Source organism: Pungitius pungitius, chromosome 21 (genome assembly GCF_949316345.1).
Source record: "Pungitius pungitius chromosome 21, fPunPun2.1, whole genome shotgun sequence".
Lineage (NCBI taxonomy): Eukaryota > Metazoa > Chordata > Actinopteri > Perciformes > Gasterosteidae > Pungitius > Pungitius pungitius.
Window position 1 is genome coordinate 11,517,513 of NC_084920.1, and position 8,801 is coordinate 11,526,313.

Below are 8,801 nucleotides of genomic sequence, written 5' to 3' on the forward strand. Positions count from 1 at the left end.
AGTTTGCAAGTAGAACAGAACACGTTGACCTAGGCAGAATACCATATCACTCAATGGTGGGACGAGATAGTGGTAAAAATGAATTCGTTGCTGGCAGGATTCGAACCTGCGCGGGGGAACCCCAATGGATTTCAAGTCCATCGCCTTAACCTCTCGGCCACAACAACACGGGACTTTAAGCAGAAAATTGACTATTTGGAAAAAATAATAATTGACTAAGCGCTAGAATAGAGAATTAGAAAGAGCACATTTGTGGAACACACTTGAATGGGTAAACATCTAAACTCTACTTACTAAACAACACATGGATTCTCCATTCCCTTGTTGGTTCTTTGTCTCGAAATTTAAACTTTCCCATGAATTGTTTTAATCAACTGAAATGTGAGCATAATATCTAATGGAGATAATGGGGATTGAACCCAGGACCTCATACATGCAAAGCATGCGCTCTACCACTGAGCTACATCCCCTGTAAAAACTAGAGAATTTACTTTTTTTTGGTGATATATATGTATGTATATTTATTTATATATTTATTCACTTACTATAGAAGAACTATGAGGAGAAAAGAATAAATAGAGACCTTCCCAAAGCCAAAACTTACTATGACAGTCTGAAATCGATCTTGTGAGTCGCATTATACCACATTAAACAGATCCTTGTTGTTTTGAGTTTGCAAGTAGAACAGAACACGTTGACCTAGGCAGAATACCATATCACTCAATGGTGGGACGAGATAGTGGTAAAAATGAATTCGTTGCTGGCAGGATTCGAACCTGCGCGGGGGAACCCCAATGGATTTCAAGTCCATCGCCTTAACCTCTCGGCCACAACAACACGGGACTTTTAGCAGAAAATTGACTATTTGGAAAAAATAATAATTGACTAAGCGCTAGAATAGAGAATTAGAAAGAGCACATTTGTGGAACACACTTGATTGGGTAAAGATCTAAAGTCTACTTACTAAAAAACACATGGTTTCTCCATTCCCTTGTTGGTTCTTCGTCTCGAATTTTAAACTTTCCCATGAATTGTTTTAATCAACTGAAATGTGAGCATAATATCTAATGGAGATGCTGGGGATTGAACCCAGGACCTCATACATGCGAAGCATGCGCTCTACCACTGAGCTACATCCCCTGTAAAAACTAGAGAATTTACTTTTTTTTGGTGATATATATGTATGTATATTTATTTATATATTTATTTACTTACTATAGAAGAACTATGAGGAGAAAAGAATAAATAGAGACCTTCCCATAGCATACTATGACAGTCTGAAATCGATCTTGTGAGTCGCATTATACCACATTAAACAGATTCTTGTTGTTTTGAGTTTGCAAGTAGAACAGAACACGTTGACCTAGGCAGAATACCATATCACTCAATGGTGGGACGAGATAGTGGTAAAAATGAATTCGTTGCTGGCAGGATTCGAACCTGCGCGGGGGAACCCCAATGGATTTCAAGTCCATCGCCTTAAACTCTCGGCCACAACAACACGGGACTTTTAGCAGAAAATTGACTATTTGGAAAAAATAATAATTGACTAAGCGCTAGAATAGAGAATTAGAAAGAGCACATTTTTGGTTCTTCGTCTCGAAATTTAAACTTTCCCATGAATTGTTTTAATCAACTGCAATGTGAGCATAATATCTAATGGAGATGCTGGGGATTGGACCCAGGACCTCATACATGCGAAGCATGCGCTCTACCACTGAGCTACATCCCCTGTAAAAACTAGAGAATTTACTTTTTTTTGGTGATATATATGTATGTATATTTATTTATATATTTATTTACTTACTATAGAAGAACTATGAGGAGAAAAGAATAAATAGAGACCTTCCTATAGCCTACTATGACAGTCTGAAATCGATCTTGTGAGTCGCATTATACCACATTAAACAGATCCTTGTTGTTTTGAGTTTGCAAGTAGAACAGAACACGTTGACCTAGGCAGAATACCATATCACTCAATGGTGGGACGAGATAGTGGTAAAAATGAATTCGTTGCTGGCAGGATTCGAACCTGCGCGGGGGAACCCCAATGGATTTCAAGTCCATCGCCTTAACCTCTCGGCCACAACAACACGGGAATTTTAGCAGAAAATTGACTATTTGGAAAAAATAATAATTGACTAAGCGCTAGAATAGAGAATTAGAAAGAGCACATTTGTGGAACACACTTGATTGGGTAAAGATCTAAAGTCTACTTACTAAACAACACATGGTTTCTCCATTCCCTTGTTGGTTCTTCGTCTCGAATTTTAAACTTTCCCATGAATTGTTTTAATCAACTGAAATGTGAGCATAATATCTAATGGAGATGCTGGGGATTGAACCCAGGACCTCATACATGCGAAGCATGCGCTCTACCACTGAGCTACATCCCCTGTAAAAACTAGAGAATTTACTTTTTTTTGGTGATATATATGTATGTATATTTATTTATATATTTATTCACTTACTATAGAAGAACTATGAGGAGAAAAGAATAAATAGAGACCTTCCCAAAGCCAAAACTTACTATGACAGTCTGAAATCGATCTTGTGAGTCGCATTATACCACATTAAACAGATTCTTGTTGTTTTGAGTTTGCAAGTAGAACAGAACACGTTGACCTAGGCAGAATACCATATCACTCAATGGTGGGACGAGATAGTGGTAAAAATGAATTCGTTGCTGGCAGGATTCGAACCTGCGCGGGGGAACCCCAATGGATTTCAAGTCCATCGCCTTAAACTCTCGGCCACAACAACACGGGACTTTTAGCAGAAAATTGACTATTTGGAAAAAATAATAATTGACTAAGCGCTAGAATAGAGAATTAGAAAGAGCACATTTTTGGTTCTTCGTCTCGAAATTTAAACTTTCCCATGAATTGTTTTAATCAACTTAAATGTGAGCATAATATCTAATGGAGATGCTGGGGATTGGACCCAGGACCTCATACATGCGAAGCATGCGCTCTACCACTGAGCTACATCCCCTGTAAAAACTAGAGAATTTACTTTTTTTTGGTGATATATATGTATGTATATTTATTTATATATTTATTTACTTACTATAGAAGAACTATGAGGAGAAAAGAATAAATAGAGACCTTCCCATAGCATACTATGACAGTCTGAAATCGATCTTGTGAGTCGCATTATACCACATTAAACAGATTCTTGTTGTTTTGAGTTTGCAAGTAGAACAGAACACGTTGACCTAGGAAGAATACCATATCACTCAATGGTGGGACGAGATAGTGGTAAAAATGAATTCGTTGCTGGCAGGATTCGAACCTGCGCGGGGGAACCCCAATGGATTTCAAGTCCATCGCCTTAACCTCTCGGCCACAACAACACGGGACTTTCAGCAGAAAATTGACTATTTGAAAAAAATAATAATTGACTAAGCGCTAGAATAGAGAATTAGAAAGAGCACATTTGTGGAACACACTTGAATGGGTAAACATCTAAACTCTACTTACTAAACAACACATGGATTCTCCATTCCCTTGTTGGTTCTTCGTCTCGAAATTTAAACTTTCCCATGAATTGTTTTAATCAACTGAAATGTGAGCATAATATCTAATGGAGATGCTGGGGATTGAACCCAGGACCTCATACATGCAAAGCATGCGCTCTACCACTGAGCTACATCCCCTGTAAAAACTAGAGAATTTACTTTTTTTTGGTGATATATATGTATGTATATTTATTTATATATTTATTCACTTACTATAGAAGAACTATGAGGAGAAAAGAATAAATAGAGACCTTCCCAAAGCCAAAACTTACTATGACAGTCTGAAATCGATCTTGTGAGTCGCATTATACCACATTAAACAGATTCTTGTTGTTTTGAGTTTGCAAGTAGAACAGAACACGTTGACCTAGGCAGAATACCATATCACTCAATGGTGGGACGAGATAGTGGTAAAAATGAATTCGTTGCTGGCAGGATTCGAACCTGCGCGGGGGAACCCCAATGGATTTCAAGTCCATCGCCTTAAACTCTCGGCCACAACAACACGGGACTTTTAGCAGAAAATTGACTATTTGGAAAAAATAATAATTGACTAAGCGCTAGAATAGAGAATTAGAAAGAGCACATTTTTGGTTCTTCGTCTCGAATTTTAAACTTTCCCAGGAATTGTTTTAATCAACTGAAATGTGAGCATAATATCTAATGGAGATGCTGGGGATTGAACCCAGGACCTCATACATGCGAAGCATGCGCTCTACCACTGAGCTACATCCCCTGTAAAAACTAGAGAATTTACTTTTTTTTGGTGATATATATGTATGTATATTTATTTATATATTTATTCACTTACTATAGAAGAACTATGAGGAGTAAAGAATAAATAGAGACCTTCCCATAGCCTACTATGACAGTCTGAAATCGATCTTGTGAGTCGCATTATACCACATTAAACAGATCCTTGTTGTTTTGAGTTTGCAAGTAGAACAGAACACGTTGACCTAGGCAGAATACCATATCACTCAATGGTGGGACGAGATAGTGGTAAAAATGAATTCGTTGCTGGCAGGATTCGAACCTGCGCGGGGGAACCCCAATGGATTTCAAGTCCATCGCCTTAACCTCTCGGCCACAACAACACGGGACTTTAAGCAGAAAATTGACTATTTGGAAAAAATAATAATTGACTAAGCGCTAGAATAGAGAATTAGAAAGAGCACATTTGTGGAACACACTTGAATGGGTAAACATCTAAACTCTACTTACTAAACAACACATGGATTCTCCATTCCCTTGTTGGTTCTTTGTCTCGAAATTTAAACTTTCCCATGAATTGTTTTAATCAACTGAAATGTGAGCATAATATCTAATGGAGATAATGGGGATTGAACCCAGGACCTCATACATGCAAAGCATGCGCTCTACCACTGAGCTACATCCCCTGTAAAAACTAGAGAATTTACTTTTTTTTGGTGATATATATGTATGTATATTTATTTATATATTTATTCACTTACTATAGAAGAACTATGAGGAGAAAAGAATAAATAGAGACCTTCCCAAAGCCAAAACTTACTATGACAGTCTGAAATCGATCTTGTGAGTCGCATTATACCACATTAAACAGATCCTTGTTGTTTTGAGTTTGCAAGTAGAACAGAACACGTTGACCTAGGCAGAATACCATATCACTCAATGGTGGGACGAGATAGTGGTAAAAATGAATTCGTTGCTGGCAGGATTCGAACCTGCGCGGGGGAACCCCAATGGATTTCAAGTCCATCGCCTTAACCTCTCGGCCACAACAACACGGGACTTTTAGCAGAAAATTGACTATTTGGAAAAAATAATAATTGACTAAGCGCTAGAATAGAGAATTAGAAAGAGCACATTTGTGGAACACACTTGATTGGGTAAAGATCTAAAGTCTACTTACTAAAAAACACATGGTTTCTCCATTCCCTTGTTGGTTCTTCGTCTCGAATTTTAAACTTTCCCATGAATTGTTTTAATCAACTGAAATGTGAGCATAATATCTAATGGAGATGCTGGGGATTGAACCCAGGACCTCATACATGCGAAGCATGCGCTCTACCACTGAGCTACATCCCCTGTAAAAACTAGAGAATTTACTTTTTTTTGGTGATATATATGTATGTATATTTATTTATATATTTATTTACTTACTATAGAAGAACTATGAGGAGAAAAGAATAAATAGAGACCTTCCCATAGCATACTATGACAGTCTGAAATCGATCTTGTGAGTCGCATTATACCACATTAAACAGATCCTTGTTGTTTTGAGTTTGCAAGTAGAACAGAACACGTTGACCTAGGCAGAATACCATATCACTCAATGGTGGGACGAGATAGTGGTAAAAATGAATTCGTTGCTGGCAGGATTCGAACCTGCGCGGGGGAACCCCAATGGATTTCAAGTCCATCGCCTTAACCTCTCGGCCACAACAACACGGGACTTTAAGCAGAAAATTGACTATTTGGAAAAAATAATAATTGACTAAGCGCTAGAATAGAGAATTAGAAAGAGCACATTTGTGGAACACACTTGAATGGGTAAACATCTAAACTCTACTTACTAAACAACACATGGATTCTCCATTCCCTTGTTGGTTCTTTGTCTCGAAATTTAAACTTTCCCATGAATTGTTTTAATCAACTGAAATGTGAGCATAATATCTAATGGAGATGCTGGGGATTGAACCCAGGACCTCATACATGCAAAGCATGCGCTCTACCACTGAGCTACATCCCCTGTAAAAACTAGAGAATTTACTTTTTTTTGGTGATATATATGTATGTATATTTATTTATATATTTATTCACTTACTATAGAAGAACTATGAGGAGAAAAGAATAAATAGAGACCTTCCCAAAGCCAAAACTTACTATGACAGTCTGAAATCGATCTTGTGAGTCGCATGATACCACATTAAACAGATCCTTGTTGTTTTGAGTTTGCAAGTAGAACAGAACACGTTGACCTAGGCAGAATACCATATCACTCAATGGTGGGACGAGATAGTGGTAAAAATGAATTCGTTGCTGGCAGGATTCGAACCTGCGCGGGGGAACCCCAATGGATTTCAAGTCCATCGCCTTAACCTCTCGGCCACAACAACACGGGACTTTTAGCAGAAAATTGACTATTTGGAAAAAATAATAATTGACTAAGCGCTAGAATAGAGAATTAGAAAGAGCACATTTGTGGAACACACTTGATTGGGTAAAGATCTAAAGTCTACTTACTAAACAACACATGGTTTCTCCATTCCCTTGTTGGTTCTTCGTCTCGAATTTTAAACTTTCCCATGAATTGTTTTAATCAACTGAAATGTGAGCATAATATCTAATGGAGATGCTGGGGATTGAACCCAGGACCTCATACATGCGAAGCATGCGCTCTACCACTGAGCTACATCCCCTGTAAAAACTAGAGAATTTACTTTTTTTTGGTGATATATATGTATGTATATTTATTTATATATTTATTTACTTACTATAGAAGAACTATGAGGAGAAAAGAATAAATAGAGACCTTCCCATAGCATACTATGACAGTCTGAAATCGATCTTGTGAGTCGCATTATACCACATTAAACAGATCCTTGTTGTTTTGAGTTTGCAAGTAGAACAGAACACGTTGACCTAGGCAGAATACCATATCACTCAATGGTGGGACGAGATAGTGGTAAAAATGAATTCGTTGCTGGCAGGATTCGAACCTGCGCGGGGGAACCCCAATGGATTTCAAGTCCATCGCCTTAACCTCTTGGCCACAACAACACGTGACTTATAGCAGACAATTGACTATTTGGAAAAAATAATAATTGACTAAGCGCTAGAATATAGAATTAGAAAGAGCACATTTGTGGAACACACTTTATTGGGTAAACAGCTAAACTCTACTTACTAAACAACACATGGTTTCTCCATTCCCTTGTTGGTTCTTCATCTCGAAATTTAAACTTTCCCATGAATTGTTTTAATCAACTGAAATGTGAGCATAATATCTAATGGAGATGCTGGGGATTGAACCCACGACCTCATACATGCGAAGCATGCGCTCTACCACTGAGCTACATCCCCTGTAAAAACTACAGAATTTACTTTTTTTTGATGATATATATGTATGTATATTTATCTATATATTTATTTACTTACTATAGAAGAACTATGAGGAGAAAAGAATAAATAGAGACCTTCCCATAGCATACTATGACAGTCTGAAATCGATCTTGTGAGTCGCATTATACCACATTAAACAGATTCTTGTTGTTTTGAGTATGCAAGTAGAACAGAACACGTTGACCTAGGCAGAATACCATATCACTCAATGGTGGGACGAGATAGTGGTAAAAATGAATTCGTTGCTGGCAGGATTCGAAACTGCGCGGGGGAACCCCAATGGATTTCAAGTCCATCGCCTTAACCTCTCGGCCACAACAACACGGGACTTTTAGCAGAAAATTGACTATTTGGAAAAAATAATAATTGACTAAGCGCTAGAATAGAGAATTAGAAAGAGCACATTTGTGGAACACACTTGAATGGGTAAACATCTAAACTCTACTTACTAAACAACACATGGATTCTCCATTCCCTTGTTGGTTCTTCGTCTCGAAATTTAAACTTTCCCATGAATTGTTTTAATCAACTGAAATGTGAGCATAATATCTAATGGAGATGCTGGGGATTGAACCCAGGACCTCATACATGCGAAGCATGCGCTCTACCACTGAGCTACATCCCCTGTAAAAACTACAGAATTTACTTTTTTTTGTGATATATATGTATGTATATTTATTTATATATTTATTCACTTACTATAGAAGAACTATGAGGAGAAAAGAATAAATAGAGACCTTCCCATAGCCTACTATGACAGTCTGAAATCGATCTTGTGAGTCGCATTATACCACATTAAACAGATTCTTGTTGTTTTGAGTTTGCTAGTAGAACAGAACACGTTGACCTAGGCAGAATACCATATCACTCAATGGTGGGACGAGATAGTGGTAAAAATGAATTCGTTGCTGGCAGGATTCGAAACTGGGCGGGGGAACCCCAATGGATTTCAAGTCCATCGCCTTAACCTCTCGGCCACAACAACACCAGACTTTTAGCAGAAAATTGACAATTTGGAAAAAATAATAATTGACTAAGCGCTAGAATAGAGAATTAGAAAGAGCACATTTGTGGAACACACTTGATTGGGTAAACATCTAAACTCTACTTACTAAACAACACATGGTTTCTCCTTTCCCTTGTTGATTAATGTTAACCATGAAATACGCTTCGA

The 8,801-nt window shown here is 37.7% G+C and overlaps 27 non-coding genes across 27 annotated transcripts; all 27 read right to left on the reverse strand.

The window, feature by feature from the left end:
* Positions 1-85: 85 nt before the first annotated feature.
* On the reverse strand, positions 86-167 carry trnas-uga (transfer RNA serine (anticodon UGA)). Its single transcript has one exon. It is a non-coding gene; the product is annotated as a tRNA-Ser (tRNA).
* Positions 168-398: 231 nt separating this feature from the next.
* On the reverse strand, positions 399-470 carry trnaa-ugc (transfer RNA alanine (anticodon UGC)). The gene has a single exon. It is a non-coding gene; the product is annotated as a tRNA-Ala (tRNA).
* A 285-nt stretch (positions 471-755) lies between these two features.
* Positions 756-837, reverse strand: trnas-uga (transfer RNA serine (anticodon UGA)). Its single transcript has one exon. It is a non-coding gene; the product is annotated as a tRNA-Ser (tRNA).
* Positions 838-1,068: 231 nt separating this feature from the next.
* Positions 1,069-1,140, reverse strand: trnaa-cgc (transfer RNA alanine (anticodon CGC)). Its single transcript has one exon. It is a non-coding gene; the product is annotated as a tRNA-Ala (tRNA).
* A 279-nt stretch (positions 1,141-1,419) lies between these two features.
* Positions 1,420-1,501, reverse strand: trnas-uga (transfer RNA serine (anticodon UGA)). Its single transcript has one exon. It is a non-coding gene; the product is annotated as a tRNA-Ser (tRNA).
* A 159-nt stretch (positions 1,502-1,660) lies between these two features.
* On the reverse strand, positions 1,661-1,732 carry trnaa-cgc (transfer RNA alanine (anticodon CGC)). The gene has a single exon. It is a non-coding gene; the product is annotated as a tRNA-Ala (tRNA).
* A 279-nt stretch (positions 1,733-2,011) lies between these two features.
* Positions 2,012-2,093, reverse strand: trnas-uga (transfer RNA serine (anticodon UGA)). The gene has a single exon. It is a non-coding gene; the product is annotated as a tRNA-Ser (tRNA).
* Positions 2,094-2,324: 231 nt separating this feature from the next.
* trnaa-cgc (transfer RNA alanine (anticodon CGC)) lies at positions 2,325-2,396 on the reverse strand. Its single transcript has one exon. It is a non-coding gene; the product is annotated as a tRNA-Ala (tRNA).
* Positions 2,397-2,681: 285 nt separating this feature from the next.
* On the reverse strand, positions 2,682-2,763 carry trnas-uga (transfer RNA serine (anticodon UGA)). The gene has a single exon. It is a non-coding gene; the product is annotated as a tRNA-Ser (tRNA).
* A 159-nt stretch (positions 2,764-2,922) lies between these two features.
* On the reverse strand, positions 2,923-2,994 carry trnaa-cgc (transfer RNA alanine (anticodon CGC)). The gene has a single exon. It is a non-coding gene; the product is annotated as a tRNA-Ala (tRNA).
* Positions 2,995-3,273: 279 nt separating this feature from the next.
* Positions 3,274-3,355, reverse strand: trnas-uga (transfer RNA serine (anticodon UGA)). The gene has a single exon. It is a non-coding gene; the product is annotated as a tRNA-Ser (tRNA).
* A 231-nt stretch (positions 3,356-3,586) lies between these two features.
* On the reverse strand, positions 3,587-3,658 carry trnaa-ugc (transfer RNA alanine (anticodon UGC)). Its single transcript has one exon. It is a non-coding gene; the product is annotated as a tRNA-Ala (tRNA).
* Positions 3,659-3,943: 285 nt separating this feature from the next.
* trnas-uga (transfer RNA serine (anticodon UGA)) lies at positions 3,944-4,025 on the reverse strand. The gene has a single exon. It is a non-coding gene; the product is annotated as a tRNA-Ser (tRNA).
* Positions 4,026-4,184: 159 nt separating this feature from the next.
* On the reverse strand, positions 4,185-4,256 carry trnaa-cgc (transfer RNA alanine (anticodon CGC)). The gene has a single exon. It is a non-coding gene; the product is annotated as a tRNA-Ala (tRNA).
* A 279-nt stretch (positions 4,257-4,535) lies between these two features.
* trnas-uga (transfer RNA serine (anticodon UGA)) lies at positions 4,536-4,617 on the reverse strand. The gene has a single exon. It is a non-coding gene; the product is annotated as a tRNA-Ser (tRNA).
* A 231-nt stretch (positions 4,618-4,848) lies between these two features.
* Positions 4,849-4,920, reverse strand: trnaa-ugc (transfer RNA alanine (anticodon UGC)). Its single transcript has one exon. It is a non-coding gene; the product is annotated as a tRNA-Ala (tRNA).
* A 285-nt stretch (positions 4,921-5,205) lies between these two features.
* trnas-uga (transfer RNA serine (anticodon UGA)) lies at positions 5,206-5,287 on the reverse strand. Its single transcript has one exon. It is a non-coding gene; the product is annotated as a tRNA-Ser (tRNA).
* A 231-nt stretch (positions 5,288-5,518) lies between these two features.
* On the reverse strand, positions 5,519-5,590 carry trnaa-cgc (transfer RNA alanine (anticodon CGC)). Its single transcript has one exon. It is a non-coding gene; the product is annotated as a tRNA-Ala (tRNA).
* Positions 5,591-5,869: 279 nt separating this feature from the next.
* trnas-uga (transfer RNA serine (anticodon UGA)) lies at positions 5,870-5,951 on the reverse strand. The gene has a single exon. It is a non-coding gene; the product is annotated as a tRNA-Ser (tRNA).
* Positions 5,952-6,182: 231 nt separating this feature from the next.
* trnaa-ugc (transfer RNA alanine (anticodon UGC)) lies at positions 6,183-6,254 on the reverse strand. The gene has a single exon. It is a non-coding gene; the product is annotated as a tRNA-Ala (tRNA).
* Positions 6,255-6,539: 285 nt separating this feature from the next.
* On the reverse strand, positions 6,540-6,621 carry trnas-uga (transfer RNA serine (anticodon UGA)). Its single transcript has one exon. It is a non-coding gene; the product is annotated as a tRNA-Ser (tRNA).
* Positions 6,622-6,852: 231 nt separating this feature from the next.
* On the reverse strand, positions 6,853-6,924 carry trnaa-cgc (transfer RNA alanine (anticodon CGC)). Its single transcript has one exon. It is a non-coding gene; the product is annotated as a tRNA-Ala (tRNA).
* A 279-nt stretch (positions 6,925-7,203) lies between these two features.
* On the reverse strand, positions 7,204-7,285 carry trnas-uga (transfer RNA serine (anticodon UGA)). Its single transcript has one exon. It is a non-coding gene; the product is annotated as a tRNA-Ser (tRNA).
* Positions 7,286-7,516: 231 nt separating this feature from the next.
* Positions 7,517-7,588, reverse strand: trnaa-ugc (transfer RNA alanine (anticodon UGC)). Its single transcript has one exon. It is a non-coding gene; the product is annotated as a tRNA-Ala (tRNA).
* A 279-nt stretch (positions 7,589-7,867) lies between these two features.
* Positions 7,868-7,949, reverse strand: trnas-uga (transfer RNA serine (anticodon UGA)). Its single transcript has one exon. It is a non-coding gene; the product is annotated as a tRNA-Ser (tRNA).
* Positions 7,950-8,180: 231 nt separating this feature from the next.
* Positions 8,181-8,252, reverse strand: trnaa-ugc (transfer RNA alanine (anticodon UGC)). Its single transcript has one exon. It is a non-coding gene; the product is annotated as a tRNA-Ala (tRNA).
* Positions 8,253-8,530: 278 nt separating this feature from the next.
* On the reverse strand, positions 8,531-8,612 carry trnas-uga (transfer RNA serine (anticodon UGA)). Its single transcript has one exon. It is a non-coding gene; the product is annotated as a tRNA-Ser (tRNA).
* Between the last annotated feature and the right edge of the window lie 189 nt (positions 8,613-8,801).